The sequence below is a fragment of the Tursiops truncatus genome, chromosome 20 (genome assembly GCF_011762595.2).
Source record: "Tursiops truncatus isolate mTurTru1 chromosome 20, mTurTru1.mat.Y, whole genome shotgun sequence".
NCBI classification, from domain to species: Eukaryota; Metazoa; Chordata; class Mammalia; order Artiodactyla; family Delphinidae; genus Tursiops; species Tursiops truncatus.
In genome coordinates, this window is record NC_047053.1 from 41,223,193 (window position 1) to 41,232,073 (window position 8,881).

An 8,881-nucleotide genomic window follows, 5' to 3' on the forward strand; every position below is an offset into this window, starting at 1 on the left:
TGCGGCCTTTACATCTGGGCAAGAGGGGTGCAGCTCTGACCTCTTCCAGGTGAGGAGCTCACTGGGAGGCCTGCCTCACCGTCTGGACCAGCGCTGTTCAGTAGAACTTTCTGCGGTAATAGAAATATTCTTTATCTGTGCTGTGGCCACCAGCCACATGTGGTTGTTGAGCACTTGATATGTAGTTCAGTGGGACGGAGAAATTTTATTTAATTTTAAATAGTTTAAATCAAAATGCAAGTAGTTACATGTGGCTAGTGGCTACCATATTGGATCGCCCAGGGCTAGCACATGCCTTAGGGACCTGTTACCTCTGGTTCCCTACCCAGAGGGTCCCAAGCCTGCTTCCAGGGCCAACACAGGCCACCCTCCAGGTTTATTCTCCTGAGGGCAGACTGTACAGCTGGTGTGCACAGCTCTAGTGGTACAGGTGGGTCAGGGTGCTTGGAAGGGTGTGGGTGTGGAAGGGGCTTGGCTATGCAGCCTGAGGGGGGGGTGTGTGTGTGTGTGTGTGTGTGTGTGTGATTGTGGCTCCTCTTAGTGCAGGACAGAGCCGGGGGTGTTCCAGTGCAGAGCTCTAGTCTGAGGATTTATTTTTATAACTGGCTTCCCAGGTCCTCTTGAAGGTGTATTTACAAGGGTGAGAGGATAGAATGTATTTATCTGGGTTGGCTTGCTGTATTTACTTATTTAATATTTATTTATTTGGCTGGTTTGGGTCTTTTTTGTTTTAAAGAATCATCTTTTTTTTAAAAAATTTATTTATTTTTGGCTGCGTTGGGTCTTTGTTGCTGCACGTGGACTTTCTCTAGTTGCGGTGAGCCGGGGCTACTCTTCGTTGCGGTGCGCGGGCTTCTCATTGCGGTGGCTTCTCTTGTTGCGGAGCACGGGCTCTAGGTGCGCAGGCTTCAGTATTTGTGGCACACGGGCTCAGTAGTTGTGGCTCGCGGGCTCTAGAGCGCAGGCTCAGTAGTTGTGGCGCACAGGCTTAGTTGCTCCGCTGCATGTGGGATCCTCCCGGACCAGGGCTCGAACCCGTGTCCCCTGCGTTGGCAGGCGGATTCTTAACCACTGCGCCACCAGGGAAGTCCCTGGTTTGGGTCTTAGTTGACGCATGCAGGATCTTCGTTGCCCCGTACAGGATCTTTGTTGTGGCATGTGGGATCTTTAGTTGCGTCATGCGGGATCTTTAGTTGCGGCCTGTGAACTCTTAGTTGCGGCATGTGGGATCTAGTTCCCTGACCAGGGATTGAACCTGGGCCCCCTGCATTGGGAGCGTGGAGTCTTAGCCACTGGACCACCAGGGAAGTCCCTGGGCTGGCTTGCTTTATAACTGTTAAACATTTAGATGAATTGTAAGTGGGCTCCAGTTGACTTCTTGTCCTGGATCCACAAGCGTCAGGAGTGGAGCTGGGGTTAGTTTCCTCTTCTGTGGCCCGTGGGGCACACAGAACCTCCCTCACGCCCCCCACTCTCAGCTGTGAGCTCTTCCGAGTCAGGCCCAGTGTTAATTCTTCTCTCTTCCCCGGTGCCCGGCAGGCTGTGGGCTCACCAGACAGGCTGTTGGCCCACCAGAGGTTGTTATCGAGTAAAGCGGTTCCGCTGCTTTGCCCAAGGCCTTGTCCTGATCTTGGCTTTCATCACAGTGACCTCTGGGTCGGCGGACTGGCTGAGAGGGAGACCTTTGAAAACCAGCTGTCCCTGGATTGGGAGACATGGTAGGGAGAGCAGGGCCCCGAAACCTGGATTCTTGTCTCTGCTCTGCCACTTTCTTGACCTTGGACAAGTCACATAATCTCTCTGAGCCCTAGTCCCCTCATCTGTAAAAAAATGGGGATAATAACACCAACCTTAGCATGTTACCATGAGAATCAAACTAAGCTAAATAAGACCTTTTCACAGACGCTGTGCCTGTATGCAGCAGGTCTTCCATAAATGTCCCTCAGTCAGCATTCATTAAACATTTACTGTGTGCCAGGCAAAAGGCTTTGTTTCCCATCATAGGTGAGGTGACCTCTAGCCTGGAGGGTGGGTCTGGGTGCTCCCCGTGGCTCCCTCAGGCCGCCCTCGCCTCTCAGCTGGGCAGCTCTGGGCACCTGTGTGCCCCGCTTCATTTGGCCGCTGGTCGAATGGGGCCCCATCTGCCCCAGTTTGTGTGGACTTCAGGGCCCGGCATGAAAGACCACGTTTTGCACTTCTGGCTGGGCTAGCAGAGCTGGTTGAGACAGACCAACCGACGGACAGACCTATGACGGCTGTGGTTTGTGGCCTCTCGGCTCAGCCAGACAGCTTGGAGCTTGAGACGCGAGCAAACGCCTCCTTGGCGGACTATTTCGAAGATGAAGACAGTTGATCTGAGATTAAGATTTACTGTTAACTGACAAGCCCGTCCCCGCCTCCCTCAGCCGTCCATTCAGGGGCACTGTGAACGCGAGAGGGCCAACCTGAGTCTGCATCCCGGCGGTGCCGTTTTCCGACTAGGTGACTTGGGCTCCCTCACCATTAGCAGCCTCAGTGGCCTCATTAGGAAAGTGGGACCAGAATAATCCCCAACTCACAGGGTTGTTGTTTGTAACTCATCCTTTGGGTCTTCCCTTCCCAGACTCAGTGATTACCTTCAAACTCAGCCTTTCACACTTTCTCCTCCTCCTCTGACCTCAAGACTGACTAATGGGGACTTCCCTGGTGCTGCAGTGGTTAAGGATCTGCCTGCCAGTACAGGGGACACAGGTTTGAGCCCTGGTCCAGGAAGATCCCACATGCCGTGGAGCAACTAGGCCCGTGAGCCACAACTACTGAGCCTGTGCTCTAGAGCCCGCGAGCCACAACTACTGAGCCCATGTGCCACAACTACTGAAGCCCGTGCGCCCTAGCTCTCATGCTCCCCAACAAAGACAAGCCACCACAATGAGAAGCCCGTGCACCGCAATGAAGGGTAGCCCCTGCTCGTGCAGCTAGAGAAAGCCCGTGCGCAGCAATGAAGACCCAACGCAGCCAAAAAAAAATGACTGACTACTGCCAAGTTTGTTTTACAGAACCTCCCCAAATATTCTAGATAATTTCTAATTTCTTGTATGAGTTCTTCAACGCATAAATTATTTAGAAGTGCATTTTGACATTTTCAAATTCATGGGGTCGCCTTTGGTTCTTGATTTCCTTTTTTTTTGGCCGCCGTGGCTTGTGGCATCTTAGTTCCCCCACCAGGAATTGAACCTGGGCCCCCTGGAGTGGAAGCAGGGAGTCCTCACCACTGGACCACCAGGGAATTTCCAATTGACTTCTAATTTAATTATATTGCTGTCAGATAATGAGGTCTGAATGATTTTTTTGAATTAGTGGGGACTTGCCTTATGATCTGATATGTGGTCACTTTTGTAAATGTGTGACTGAAAGCAACAGTCTGTTCTCCAGTAGTCCACTGGAGTATTCAAAGTATTCGATTAGGGACTTCCCTGGTGGCGCAGTGGTTAAGAATCTGCCTGCCAATGCAGGGGACACAGGTTTGAGCCTTGGTCCGGGAAGATCCCACATGCTGCGGAGCAACTAAGCCCGTGTGCCACAGCTACTGAGCCTGCGCTCTAGAGCCGGTGAGCCACAACTACTGAAGCCCGCGTGCTACAACTACTGAAGCCTGCACACCTAGAGCCCGTGCTCCGCAACAAGAGAAGCCACCGCAATGAGAAGGCCTTTCACCGCAATGAAGAGCAGCCCCTGCTTACCGCACCTAGAGAAAGCCCGCGCGCAGCAATGAAGACCCAACGCAGCCAAAATAAAGAAAGAAAGAAAGAAAAAAAAGAAATGCATTGAGAAGTCTTGCTCCCACCTCTGCCCTGTCCACCCTGTTTCCCCAGAACCTTATAGATTGCCACTTTTATTACCTTCCCTACGTAAATTCAAGCAAAGGCAAACATTTATTCTTATTTCCACCTCCTTTTCTTATACAAAAGTTAACATACTATATATACTGTTCTGCATCATAGTTTTGCTTCAAAGTATATCCTGAGGATCTTTCCATATCAGTAATTCTCTCTTTTTTTTTTTTTTTTTTACAGTGGCATAGTCTTCCACGGGGGGGATATACCATTTTACCACAGTTCATTAAACCCTTCGCCATCTAATATAGTAGCCACATGTGGCTATTTACACTGAAAATTGCAATTAAGTAAAATTTGAAATTCACTTCCTCAGTTGCACTTAGTAGCTACATGTAGCTAGCAGCTACCATATTGTACAGCACAGAGAACATTTCCATCGTCGCAGAAAGTTCTATTGAGTTGCTGGTTGAACTAATCCCCTATAGCTGAACATCTGACTTACTTCCAGTCTTTAAGAGCTGAGGGATGATGAGTCCCATCCCTGGGATGCAAGAGAGCTAAGTGAGAACTGCCTAGGGAATGCTGGACCTTCAACCTCAGATCTCGAAATCTTGGAGGCTCCTGCAAGAGAAGCACTTTTGGGTTTTTTTGGCCACATGGCGTGGCCTGAGGGGATCTTAGTTCCCTGACCAGGGATCAAACCTGTGCCCCCTGCAATGGAAGCACAGAGTCCTAACCACTGGACCGCCAGGGAATTCTCAAGATGAGGGCTTTTGGGTTTGAGGCAGAGGCTTGACCAGGGCCTGGAAACAAGAGTGACCCTTAAGGACAGGCTTCATGCTTAACCCTAACCCTCTACTTCCTTCTCCAGTCCTACCAAAATGCAGTCCTATTTTCTTTCATTTAATATTTAAGTCCTGTGCTGGGGAGACAGGTTCAGAAAAGACACAGTTTCTGTCTTGAAGAAAGAGAAAGATCATCACCTGCCTTGTGACAAAGACTTTCAAAGAGGCCTTGTCAAAACCCAAAAGGCCTGAAAATATCCTGTTAGTTAGGGTGGTTGAAACAGGTGATCTCATCCATTGCTGGAGGTTGCAAATTGGTGCAAACTTTTTGGAAGTCAATTCCAAATCTATCCAAATTCCAGTGAAAACCTATCTGAAATTTAAAAGCACATAACCTTTGACCCAGCAATGTCATATCTATAAATTTGTCTTACAGATACACACATAAGTGCAAAACAATTATATGTACCAAGATATTTCCTGAAGGAGCCATTGTTTATAGTAACAAAAGGCTGACATGCCCTAAATGTCCACTAGGTAGAGAATAGCAAAATAAATTGGGACACAAGCAACCTAAGTGTCCATCGACAGATGAATGGATAAAGAAGATGTGGCACATATATACAATGGAATATTACTCAGCCATGAAAAGAAACAAAATTGAGTTATTTGTAGTGAGGTGGGTGGACCTAGGGTCTGTCATACGGAGTGAAGTAGGTCAGAAAGAGAAAAACAAATACCGTATGCTAACACATATATATGGAATCTAAAAGAAAAAGGTTCTGATGAACCTAGGGGCAGGACAGGAATAAAGACGCAGATGTAGAGAATGGACTTGAGGACACGGGGAGGGGGAAGGGTAAGCTGGGACGAAGTGAGAGAGTGGCATGGACATACATACCCCACCAAATGTAAAACAGATAGCTAGTGGGAAGCAGCCGCATAACACAGGGAGATCAGCTCGGTGCTTTGTGATGCCCTAGAGGGGTGGGAGGGAGATGCAAGAGGGAGGAGATACGGTGATGTATGTATATATACAGCTGATTCACTTTGTTATACAGCAGAAGCTAACACAACATTGTAAAGCAACTATACTCTAATAAATATGTTAAAAAATTATTGAAAAAAATAATAAATTGTGACACATTCCATATGCTGGAAGACTAGATTTTGTGGAGGCAGATATATTATTAAGTGAAAATAGCAAGGTGTCATGCAGTGTGGAATGTGTGCTATCATTTGTGTCAAACACGCACACACACACACACACACAATACTGTTTGTATATATCCAAAATATCTCTGGAAAGATACATTAAAATTGTTTTTCTTTTAAACTGTACACATGTATTACCTTTAAAAAAAAAAAAAGAGGCACCAACTGAGTAACGGGGAGCAGGGATGGGGAGGGAGGATATTCCTGGGCAAACCTGCTCAGTCACCTGAGCTCCGAGTGTGCCCAGTGACTGCACAATCATTGCATCGGAGGTGACAAGGCGACAGCAATTCAGAAATGTCACCCATGCTGTGACTCCATCTCTATCACCTCTGGAGGCCTCGCCCTGTCTTGGCTGTCATACCGCCTGTGCCCAGCAGGGGGAAGCACAGACCCACCAAAGTATTGGTCCCAAACTTCAAGCATCCCTTCTAGGATTTCCTCCTCTGTGGACCAGGATTGGAAAGACACTTCCTGCCAAGCCAACCAAATCTATTAGGTAATAATTGATTAAAATTCCTCCCCCCCCTTTCTTTGTACCTTACAGTTCTGATCAGCATGAGAGAGAGATAATGTAGGTTTGTTGGGCTGATCATTTTCCACACAACGGGTCCTACTTAGCCCAGGCTTATTTCCATCAGGCCTTGGGTGGGCAGTGGTTGGCAATGGCCTGAGCAACCCCAGGGACCGAGGGTGCAGGCTGGCAGCTATTAAGTCATTAGAGGCTCCTCATCCCCCTGGGATTTTCAGCTGTGGGGCACAACTCCCACTCTTGTCCTACCCATTCAAAGAAGTAGTTCTAAGCAAGAGTAAGCACGAACACCTGCCACCACAGGCTGACTCTCCCAGTCACTCTCCCAGATGTGTTTAGAGTGTGTCCCAGGGACAGAGAGTCTTCTCATCTGCCACAGAATCTTCAGGAGTGAGCACAGTCCTGGGCACAGAGCTAGTGCTAAGTAAAGCCTTGTTAAATGGAAAGAGATAGTCATTGAGGAGAACAGGGACTAAATTCTTTAAATAAAAAAGAAAGAAAGAAAGGAAAGAAAGAAAGGGAGAGAGAGAGAGGTCTTAGCTAACCTCAAGGGCAAGAATCCAAGGGCAAGACTGTGGTCTGCTCTAGGCTGGAGGTGAGGGCAGTGGGCACAGAATGGATCACCTTCTCAGCACACCCAAGGAATATCCTGCTTTGTCTTACTTTGTGGGTCCCTGCCTGGGACATGAAATAAGTGATGACATCTCTCACCCACCAGAGGTGCTGGTGACCTTGGCAGAAGAAAGGCTTAAGTCAGGTCAGCCTGGGGGAAGGGACTGGCTCATTCCAGGGCCTTCCTTAAGATTAGATAAATTCCCAGCTCCTGCTTAAACTTCGGTGGTTCTGAATTTGAGAGGGAGGGCAGAAGGAAGAGGAAGCTATAGTGGAGGGGATATTTATGGCCCCTGCCTGGCCTAGAGAAAATCCAGGGCTCATTACTGGGCCCCCGGTCCTCAATGCCTTGATGGTGCAAGGAACGACCAACTGGGGATCCCCACAAATTATAATAGATGGGGGCTTCCCTGGTGGCGCAGTGGTTGAGAGTCCACCTGCCGATGCAGGGGACACGGGTTCATGCCCCGGTCCGGGAAGATCCCACATGCTGCCGAGAGGCTGGGCCCATGAGCCATGGCCGCGGAGCCTGCGCATCCGGAGCCTGTGTTCCACAACGGGAGAGGCCACAACAGTGAGAGGCCCGCGTACCGCAAAAAAAAAAAATAATACTAAAAAAATAATAATAATAGATGGGAGTGGGAAGAGCAACTGAAAGAGAAAAGCCTCAAATTCAGGCTGGAGATTGTGCCCAGACCTGGGGTTCCAACCCCCGCCTCACCCCGCCTCACCGCAATACTCTCTCATCCTCCGGTCCATCCTCAATGAGAGGGCCAAAGGGAGGAAGGGGCAGCAGCTCCAAGGCATTGTAGATTTTGGAGGTGGAGAGAAAGGAGGCCTGTTTCTGCCCTTTATTAGCTGTGTGCCCTTCGGCAAGTCACTTAACCACTCTGAGCCTCAATTTCCCCCTCTAAAATGAGGATATCAATACCTACCTTCCCTGGTCATTGTCAGGATGAATGAAAGAAGACCTCTGGAAGTATTTCTGTAATTGCCAGACATCAGAGATTGTTATACGTCAAGGCAAGCGAGAGGCCACCGTAGGTCTCTGGAGGTGACAGCTTCAAGATTTTTTCCCCCTCTGCGGTTCCTGCTCCTTTCCCAGCGTGGATGCTGGCTTTAATCCTCCCGTTCCCCAATACCCGCGCTTCTCCTTGAGACCGCCTTGGTGGCCCCCAGATTTTCGCAGCCTGCCTTTTTCCTTGGGCGCCCCCATTCTAAAAGCACTGGGGATGCCGGCGCAGGCGCAGAGTTGGTCCAGAGTGGACAGGTCGCGGGGGTCTCCGCTGGCCTGGATCTGCGCCCCCCGCCCTGCTTTGGGATTCTTATTTGCAGATGGTTCTCTGTGGTCTTCAGCTCGGTCCTGGGCTAAACAGAGGAGGGGAGAAACAAGGGGTGGGGGGCCTGGAAGGGGGTTCCCACCTTCTCCGGCGGGAACCCGAGAGGGGGACGCAGCCCTTGCGTCCCAACGCCGCACCGTCATGGGTCTCCAAGCCACTCTCATAAGTGGTGGCAGTCCTCGACTCCGATGATTGCCCCCTCAGTCCCCCAGGCCGTGACCCCCTTCACCCAGACCCCGCCAGTCGCCCGGCTCCTAGCGAGCGGGAGCCTGCGGTTCTAGGACCCCGAGGCGCGGCCGAGCGCGCCGCCGCCTCTGCCTCGCCTCGGTTGCTCCCGCTGCGGCAGGTGAAGCGGCGCCGGCCGCCCCCTCTGCGGCAGGTGAAGCGGGTCGGTAGCCCCCTCTCCGTCACGCCATGGCTGCGGCCGACCCCCGGCAGGCGCCCGGCGCCCTCCCCCTCCCTCCAGCCCGCCCCCCTGGGGCTGGGTGCGTAGCGGCGGCGGAGGCGAAATGCGGTTTGCGCGCACAGGGAGCGACAGCAGAAGTTAGAAGATCGCCGAGGGGGGAGCCCGTGCCGCAGCTT